Raw genomic sequence first — 9,998 nt, forward strand, 5'->3', positions numbered from 1 at the left:
TACAACATCATGAGCAGAAAGTTAACATTAATAAAATGAAATGCTATCCACTAATCTACAGATCTTATTTGAATTTTGTCAACTGTCCAACTATATTGCTCTTTTCCTTGCTGTTGTTCCAGGAGAGAATCCCAGACCCCCATGCCTATTGATGATCTTGTGCCTCTAGGCTTCTCCAGTCTGGGAGAGCTTATCAGTCTTTATTTGTCCTTCAGGACACTGAAATTTGGAGATTTGAAGTCTACTCCTCAGTTAGGTTCCAGAATGCCCCTCAGGTTAGGTTTGTCTGATGTTTTGGTTAAATTCAGGTTAGGAATTGTTTTATAAGGATGCCACCTCAATGGTGCCTTTCTCAGTGCATTGAGTCGGGAGCAATATGGTGTTGATGTGTTTCATTACTGATGTTAACTTTAACTACCTGGATAAAGTACAATTTTAATTCCTCCTTTTGTCATTAATAAGTACCTTGTTTGGCAATATTTTAGAGCATATAAATATTTTGTTTCTCTTTATACTTTTGTCCACTAATTGTAGCATCTGTGGTAATTCTTGTTTGAAACGAACTTGATGGTAGTATTTGTAAATGATGACTTTCTATTGTCGTCATCATCCCTTCTATGTTTATATGTTGGAATTACATTAGAAGAAAAAGTTTTCCCTTCTCCCCCATTTATTTATTCTTTCTATATCAGGGGAGACTTATAAAATATCCGTTTGTTTATTTTATGAGCTATAATTCATTACTGTCAATTATTTTGTAGCTCAAATTGTCCCACATTCTCCTGGCATTTGTAAATATTTTGGTCTACAATTTTCTAACATGTTCTTAAGCACAACAATTTATGCTTTTTTAAGTTTTCACAATTTTATTGACCCAATAAAATTCTACTAAAACAGTGAAATAAATTTCTGCATGTATTTATATGATGGTTTAACAAACCCCATTGTTCTTTACCTACAGATTTTCAAAGTGTTATAAAAAGTGTAGTGAATCATTACATGTGCATAGTTCCCTGCTTCAGCGGTCTTGACTTACTACCTGTTCCTTCTGCATCTGTAAAAAATAATATAACCCCTTCTTCTAAAAAAAAAAAAAAGGCATCAAAGTAGTAGAATAGTACAGATAAAACTGATCTATTCAGGTCAGCTTTAATCAGAATTGTAAAATCAGCAATATAAAAATAAATCTAGGAAAAATAAAATCTAGTTATAAAAAACCCAGCTGTCATGTGAATTGTAGCAAATTGTAATGTTTATCAAGAGAATATAGTCCTCATTTTTTTTAAAGTTTCCTGCCTCCAGCATGACTGTGTCTGGCAGTAATATTCTAAACCCTGTGTTGTTTCTATTTTCACTTGCTTGTAGTTAATCCAGTTCTTCGTTTTCCTATGCTAATGAGATTTCTCCCGTAGTTGTTATGTTCCTCTGGTCATTTTAATAAGAGGAAATTTGCACATCCACGCCTGTGTTACCATCTGACTCCAAGCTCCTTATGTTTGTTTTTAACAAATTACTATCTGTTAATACACAGACAATTTATGGGGGTGATGAGAATGAGCCTGGAAAGGATATGGTTTGAGGTTTATAAAGTAAACTCAGCTAATGTTGGTCCTGACTAATAAATCAACATCTAATGCTCTGCTATCAAACACTAATTAATTCTTCCTTTCCTCCCTCATATTAATTTCATGTCATTCCAAGTCTTTAGGGGAGAGTGCTTGCAGCTTTCAGCAGGAACACTCATGGCTTGCCAGAGATTTTTATTAATTGCAGTAAATGCAGTGATTTTGGACAACCAAATTTAGAAAAGAAAGATGAGTTTGGAAGACAGTTCCCCCCTTTGGCAAGTATGATATTTCAGGATCTCAATAAATCTTTTTGAATCTAATAGAACTGGAAATAATTTTTCACATCTTTTCTAATACTCAGATATTCTGGTAATCCAATTACAAGGACCCTTACATTCCAACATTCATATTAACACTAATTTCAAAATACAAAATAAGTTCAACAAATTAGTTCACTAACCCTAGTCCTAAGAGGATATTTCACTCTCATGACAAGGACATATTTATACATGGCTAAAATATCCTTTGAAATATTTAAAATTCTGGTAGCCAGCTGAATCTCCTATATACAATTATAAATACCTTTCTGGGATATTTTAAATTTTTCTGAGTTTACTGATTTTAAAGACCATTCATAAGTCATGTAATGGAATCTTTCTAAACAATATGGCATAGTGTGGAATTACATAGAAAGTCAGAGAACTACATAGCTTGAATGGCTGGTAATTATTATGTAAACTTAAACACCTTGGCCATTCATCATACTTTGTTATGCGTGAAATGTGAGACAGACACCCTCCTGCTTTCTTCCATGTATATTATGGAAACAGAAATAGTGTAAGGGAGGGAGGTCCCAAGGAGTGGTGCACTGCCTCAGACACCTGCCCGGGCCTGCAGTGACGCCATCTCCCTGAGCCCACGACCAAAACCACACACAAGTCAAGGTAAGGTTTGGAGAGGATGGCCGTGAATGACAAGACTGCTTCCGTGGAGAGGAACAGCTTTCCTTGGGCCAGAAACAGGACAACGCTGGGTTCTCTCTCCAAACTAATGCTAGCTCCTGGGTGTGCAGATTTTTCATTTCTTTTCAAGCAATTTAGAATTTTGGGAGTGCTCAAAAGTTTTTAGATGTGTTATGACATGCTTGGAGAGTAGCCCTTACTACAGTCTCTGTTAAGATCTGAGAACTCTAGAGCTGGCAGGTCCTGCTGCTGAAGTGGGGAATGAATCAAAGGCCTGAAGTTGGCCACAACCTTGGGCCTGGGTGCTTTGGTGTTAAATATCCACCTGCCTGAAGCTGGCTGGGTTATTTAGTTCAAACTCAAGACCCATGGCTCCCTTAGGATGGTAAACCAAGATGGGCGAAAAGACTTGGAATGATGCGGTATAAACAATGTGCCAAAAGGAATATACTTGGTTGGGGAAACTATATCATTTTCACATCACCAAGGGAATATTTAGCATACCATAAAAGGTAAAGTAGCTTCCAGAAGTTAAAAATATGAACAGGGAGAAACACACCTACTCAGCAAATTGGGCTCAAGGTGTGTAAAGTTCAAAGAAAGATAAACTACTGTAAAAGTTGCTGGTCTAGGGTCACCATACCTCTTAAATGACAAGGTCCTGAAGGTGACTATAGGCATACACTTGGCTAGACACTGTTCATTTAAAAAGTAGATGCTCAAATAAATCAATTCTATTAGGAACCTTGAGAAAGGCAGAGAAAAGACATAAAGCACAGATCAATCTTTCCTTTAGGTTTCAATTTGGATTGCTAGACATGGCAATATGTGAAAGTATTTCACCTTTTAGTTTCTATCTTATTAGCAAAGTAGGCTTAAGAGTTCCCTAGATGTTATGTGGAACTATACAGATTAGGTACATTGTCATGACCTCTAAATAACCACAGAATCTTCTACTTGCTCAGCAGTATTACATTTCCCTACAGTTCCTACATCGACACAATGAGGTATCAAAACCATCTTCCTTGTTTCTTAAGAGAGTCCTCTTCAAAACTCAACTTATTAAGAAAGTGTTAATATTTCTAGTACTTGTGGGTTATATTAAAAACAGAGACTCCTGGAGGGAAATTTAGCTCAGAGGGTCTCATTCTCATGACTTTGAACTGCCTCCGAGAAGTGACACGTAAGACACATTGTTAGAATTTCTAGCACATTTTTGGATTTTTTATAGCACATAACGCTGAATGTCCTGTGACAGAGGTATCTGCATTCTTGTTACGTCTTCCATTTCCACAAGGGTGAAAGGGGCTTAGAGTCAGGACCCTTGTTTCATTATTGTTTTATCGCCTGTAACAGCACTTCACAATATTTATTCCTTGATGTTAACAGGGTTTAAGAGGAATGAAAAAATCTATTCATGTAAGAATAGGGGAACTGTGTTAAGAAAATTTAAACAAATTTTAAAATTTCATGTCCTATGAGTCTTCAAAAGCTGGAGATATATATATATATATATATTTGAGTTTATTTATTAAGAATACATATAATGTCTGCTTTAAAATTCTTGTCTGGTACTATGGTGAGTGCTGTGAATTGTGCAAGACTGTTGAATCACAGGCCTGTACCCCTGAAACAAATAATACATTATATGTTAATAAAAAAAATTCTTATCTGTTAGTTGAGATATCTGGTTCATCTCAGAACAGGCTCTACTCATTTTCTTTTCTTCTGAGACTGTGTTCTAGTTTTTGGATTCTTCGCATTGTCTGTTAACCTTAGATTACATCTCGGGTGTTGTGAATTTCAGCTTAAGGAGGTTCTCGATTCTATTACATTTCTCTGATGAATATTGTTTCATATACGTTAGCAGATAATTTGACTCTGTTTGAGCCACAAAGTCTACTCCTTAAGAGTCAACTCAGGTCTGAGTCAGATCATTTGTCTTTAGCTTAGATGATTATTTAGTCCATCCTACACATGGGTTTCAGAGCTCAGTCAGAGATGTGCATGGAAAGATTTGGGTGATCTTCTCTAGCTCTTTCTCTTATGGGATTCTCTCCATCTCTTCAGCATTCACTTCCCAGCTCACTTGTCAGATGTCCCTAGCTAGATAGACCATGGGTGTCTTCCATATCTGCTGCCCTATGCCACCGTGCAGGCCACGGAATCTTTATAGCCATCAGTCTCCAATCCTCTTGGAAAGCATGTCCTCCTCACTAGGATCTTTCTTCTACTGTCCACTCTTCAGTGCCTTCAGGTAGCTGTTTTTTGTATTATGTCCAAGATTTTCAGTGGCTTTTTGCAGGGGATTACATGGTAGGGACTTTGTTAAACTTAAAAATAACATTCATCCATGTTGTAACTTATATTTTCACTTTTGTGGCATCATTAATGAACAGAATTCCTTAGTTTAAATGGAGACCAATGTTATTTTATTTTTATTTTTTTACTTTATGGTTATGGCTTTGTGTGCTCTATTTACCTGATCTGGGTACTTGAGATTTCCTTCTATATTTTCTTCTAGAAGATTTGGTGTTTTAACTTTCTCATTTAGAACGACCATTAACCAGAATTGATTTTTATATATGGTACGAGTAATTGATCAGAATTATTTTACCAGTGAAAACACTCTGATAACTCGATTTTTAAAAAAAATATAGTTAAGTAGCTATAGTTCAACGTAGCTAAGTAACTACACAGAAAAAAATTCTAAATAAATACTAAATATAAACCCATAATTTGTAAATTTCACTTATGATTAGCACTAATTCAAATATCTCCATGTTAGATACAAGAATCAAAAATCAGCTTGTCACCAATTAATCAGTCTTCAAGTGAAAGTACCAACTATGTTGGACTGTTAAAATGACATCAACAAAAATGTTTCAATCAAATTAACTTTTCTCAGCAACTAAATTAGGTTTATCAAGTCAAGCATGTAATTAGAATCCATTTCTCTCTGGTATATATACTTTACACATTAAGTATGCTTGAAATAGTTTCTATTTTGTGAATTAAAATAGAAGAGTAAGCTTTAGTCCTTTATCTTTATGAATGAAGCTCAAAACATATAAGAATTTAGCAGCCAATCTAGACACTTTTATTCACTGTATCTTAAAACAAATAAAATTATATTATGTCTACAAGCTTACAATATATTTTTAAAGTACCCTATAATCTGTAGTGTCTCCTTAATTATCTTTTTATACATCCTTTTCTTTGTACAACGGAAAAATGTAGATAAGAGAGTGAAAATAAACAGCTAAGAAATAAAACTAATGATCAGAATGTTAAAAAGAGAGTAATGACAGATGTTACATTAATAAACAAAACCATGACTTTTATAAGTATTATTTAAACTTAATATTTATTAGTATCTCTATAAAAAGCTTAGCTTTGTAAAATACTATTTTTCCACTGAACTTAACATGTACATGAAATGCACAGTGGTTTTCCTGGCCTCACCTATATTTAATTTTAAGCTTTCTAAAAGTAGGTTTCTCTCTTACTCAGCCCTTTTTCCCCAACGGTAATATTTTTCCAAAGTACGCTTCATGACATTAACTATATGGCAAAAAGAAATTGTCTCGTCGGTTGTGAAGATTAAAAACTTCTATAGCTTGACCCCTAGATATATACAGTACTTTGTGATAAAATAAACCGAGTTCTTTATATGTGTGCATTCTATCTGCTGAACTGTATCTCAACGCTTCATTTTGATTAGGAAGAAAAAAATTCAAATCAGAGCATGTGTCAACACCGCCATTACAATTTCAACATTGGTTGACACCTGGATGCGGTCTCTGATCAGCGACCAGCACGGTAAGTGGGATGAAAAACAATAAAACCAATAACATGTGGTTAAATATCGTTGAAGAACTGATGGAAGCGAGACACGAACACAACGCCAGTGACTCCGCACGTTTCATACGGGCCTTCCCATGCTCTAACCCGCGTTTCTCCCACGTCCCTACTTCTTTCACCTGTACTTGAGTTACGGATGACGTGATGGGTGACGTCTGTGTCCACCGGGCATCAGCAGGTGCGCGGGGCGAGTGCACTCCGGGGGCGCCTGGGAGGGGCTTTCTGGAGGGGGACATTGGAGTCTCCATCCGAATTGCCTCCACATGCCCACAGGCCTCGTCCAATCTCTGAAGGCCTGCACCCAACCAAGAGGCCGACCCTTCTCCTTCCCCGCCTGCTGTCGCCACGGAGCGCGGCCTGCGCCACTGGCTTCACACGGAAATCACACGACGCCTCCTCTGGGGGTGCGAGCCCGACGGCCCTGAACCGGAGCTGCACCCTGTGCTCTCCGGTCTCCAGCTCCCCGACTCGGCCTCAGCTTCTGCTTGCACAGGAATTGACGCCTTACATAAACCAAAAATAAACCTTGTCAGTGATAAGGAGAGGCCTCACAGGCCGGCCGCATGGCGGGAGCAGGGAACCCAGCGCTGCGGGAACGACGCCCCACCCGCGACAGGAACCCGTGGACCGAACTCGATCTGCCGCACCTTCCGCCTGACATGGCTGGAAACACGGGCTCTGCAGGGGGGCGGCGGCAGACCTCAGAGGCTCATGGTGAGGGTGTAGGTCAGCTCCCAAATTCAGTGGACTGTTTAAGCAAGAGCACTGGTTTTGCACACACACAGCGCTTGGATAGTACCAGGATGCAGCCCACTGATCCGTGCAGGGGCGCAGCAGCCCAGGGTCTCCCCAGTTCCCACTCGGTCAGCCCCGTGTGTGTGGACAAAACCAGACGGTCCTGGAGAGGCTCGGGATGCTGGCGGGCTCCAGCGTCCCAGCATCCCCAGGAAGTCTGTCCTCAGCATGTTGCAGTGCGGGGCGCGGGAGCAGACGCGGTCGAGAAGGAAGGGGAGGACGGCCAGTTGCTGCAGGATTTGGTGTCAGTAAACTGATTTCAGATCGTATTGATATTCCTGATCCCAGTAATGCTTTATGAGGCCCAGCTGTTTTCACGGGTCTGGTGCACTACTTGGTCAGCTGTGGCCCCTGTGCCCTTGACCTTTGCTGCTGAACCCGCATTCAGTACGTGTAAGATGGAGTTGGCGTGGGTTTAGCAGCGGGTTTCTCCCCCACGACGGGAGAGAGACTGCAGGACGGCCTGGCCTCACAGGAGCCTGGCACCATCATCGAGCTGTTAAAGGCCTGGTCCTGTGGTCTCCTGCGAGCAGCTCTGTTACCTGTCCTGGCCTGTCACCAAGTTTGCTGAGGTGGAGGCGGGCGTGGGTGGGAGTTAGGGGCTTACTCGCCGCTGGCACTGAAATGTCCTGAGCACCTGGCCTGGTGAGGCAGGCTGCGCTCGGCCTCCAGCTTCTGCAGATGGACTTTCTGCCACCCGGGGGCCCCCTGCTCCCTTTGTGCTCCATAGTCATCCAGTATGCCTCCCAGATCCCCAGCCCGTCCTCCAGTCCCAGGCAGGGAAACCGTTCTGCACAACCCACTGCCGGTGGAAGAGCAAGAGCTCCTTCCCTACTTGGGGATGGGGGTGGGAGTGGGCACTGCTCTCAGTTGCCCAGATCCCGTGGCACAAGGTCATTGCCTTGTGCATGAGCTACAAACTGAGGCCTGACATCCCCCAGGCTTCCCATTATATCAGAGGCACCAAGTGAAGATGATTAGATAGATGTATATTTTTTCAAAAAATATTTGAAAAAAAATATGATGTGCCTTTGTCATGGGAACAAACCAGAATGCAGAGGCAGAAGGAACATCAGCTGAGTCAGGAGAACTTGGGGATAAAGTCTTTTTGTCCTTCTGCAAACATTTTTCCTACTCTGTTACTTTGTGGGCACTGTAAAGAGGAGTGTGAATCTCAGGGTGGAGGATATGAGGAGTAGAGCCTCTGCCCAGGAGCTCCTGGCCCACTGTCTGGCTAGCCCTCTGCTGCTGGAGGAAGAGGAGAGCAAGAGGTATGAAGATCAGCTTCATCAGTGGTTGTCTGAAGACTCAGGAGCATTTATCAGTTCAACTTCCCCTCTTCTTTACCTTCCTCAGACACGGATTCCACTGTCTGCTAGATTTTTGACCCGTGATGCAGAATCCTCTGCACTGCCAGCCTTCAGAACGAAGGACAGGGAGCAGCTGCAAGTGTTGGTGGCAACAAGCACCTCTGACAGAACCTGAAGCCCCTGGAAAGGCTGATCCTGAGTTCAAGGGAGGAGAAAGTCGCCTCTGAGCTTCATCTCTCTGCACTGCTCCATGTGGTGGACATTTGAGCTGCCTGACCTGAGAGGGGAAGTGTCTCCAGATTTCTGCTTCTACTCAAAATAATGTTATTTTCAGATGCTTGATGCACTGTTGGAAATATGATTATTAATCATTCAAATAAAGCATTTGAATGTTAAAAAAGGGGGACATAAGATAACAAAAAGGGGTCAATTCTTCAAGAAGTCATAACAATCCATAATGTATATGCATTTACCAGCACAGCATCGGAGTATGTGAAGAAAAAACTGATAGAATGGTAAGGAGAAAGATTAATCCACTATTAGAGTAGGAAATTTCAACACAGCTTTTATCAGTAATTGACAGATAAAACAGGCACAAATGAGTAAGGATGTAGTTGAACAGCACCATCAGTTGACTGCCTGGACTTCAACAACAGAAGATTACATGTTTTTTTTTTCAAGTTCACTTGGAACATTCACAAAGATCATATTCTATGGCATAAGCATATCTTAAATATAAACGGATAGAAATCATACAGAATAGGTACTCATAACACAATGGGATTAAACTAGAAATCAATATCAGAAAGGTGGCTGGAAAACCTAAGATATTGGAGGTCCAGCAACACACTTTTAAATAATACATGGGTCAAAGAAGTCTCCAGAGAAATTAAGAATATTAAAAACTAAGTAAAATCAAGTTTTTCAATTTGAATGAAGTTTGAATTTGAATATAAAACATCCAGAATTATGGGATGAAGGAAAAGCAATACTTAGAAGGAAACATACAGCATTGAATGTGTACATCAGAAAGTAGATACATCTAAAATCAATAACCAAAGCTTCCACTTTATGAAACTGGAGAAAGAAGAGGAATGCGAATCTGATGAGTGCAGAAGAAAAGAAAAATTAGAAAAGATATGAATGGAAACAGGAAAATATAGGAAGTCAATAAAATCAGAACCTGTTTCTTTTTATTGATGAAGATACCAATAAAATGGTAATCTTCTAACCAGTCTAAATAAGATAGGAAAGAGAAAATATAAAAGTTACTAATATCAGAATTGAAGTAGAGCTATCACTAATGATTTCATGGACATTAAAAGAATGATAGAGGAATATTATGAACAACTCTATGACATAAAATTTGATAAATGATATGTATCAATTCTTTGAAAGACATAATCTAACAAATTTCCCACAAAGAGCTATAGGTAATATATTAAAGAAATTGAGTCAATAATAACTTCCCAAAAAGAAAACACCAGATATAGTTTCAC

The 9,998-nt window shown here is 39.7% G+C and overlaps 1 pseudogene; it reads left to right on the forward strand.

Moving 5' to 3' along the window:
• The first annotated feature begins 6,957 nt into the window (after positions 1-6,957).
• On the forward strand, positions 6,958-8,766 carry LOC114217718 (germinal-center associated nuclear protein pseudogene; annotated as a pseudogene).
• The last annotated feature ends 1,232 nt before the right edge of the window (positions 8,767-9,998 follow it).

This window comes from Eumetopias jubatus, unplaced genomic scaffold, assembly GCF_037043125.1.
Source record: "Eumetopias jubatus isolate StellerSeaLion01/CBP00866 unplaced genomic scaffold, mEumJub1_p1.0 scaffold_8, whole genome shotgun sequence".
Lineage (NCBI taxonomy): Eukaryota > Metazoa > Chordata > Mammalia > Carnivora > Otariidae > Eumetopias > Eumetopias jubatus.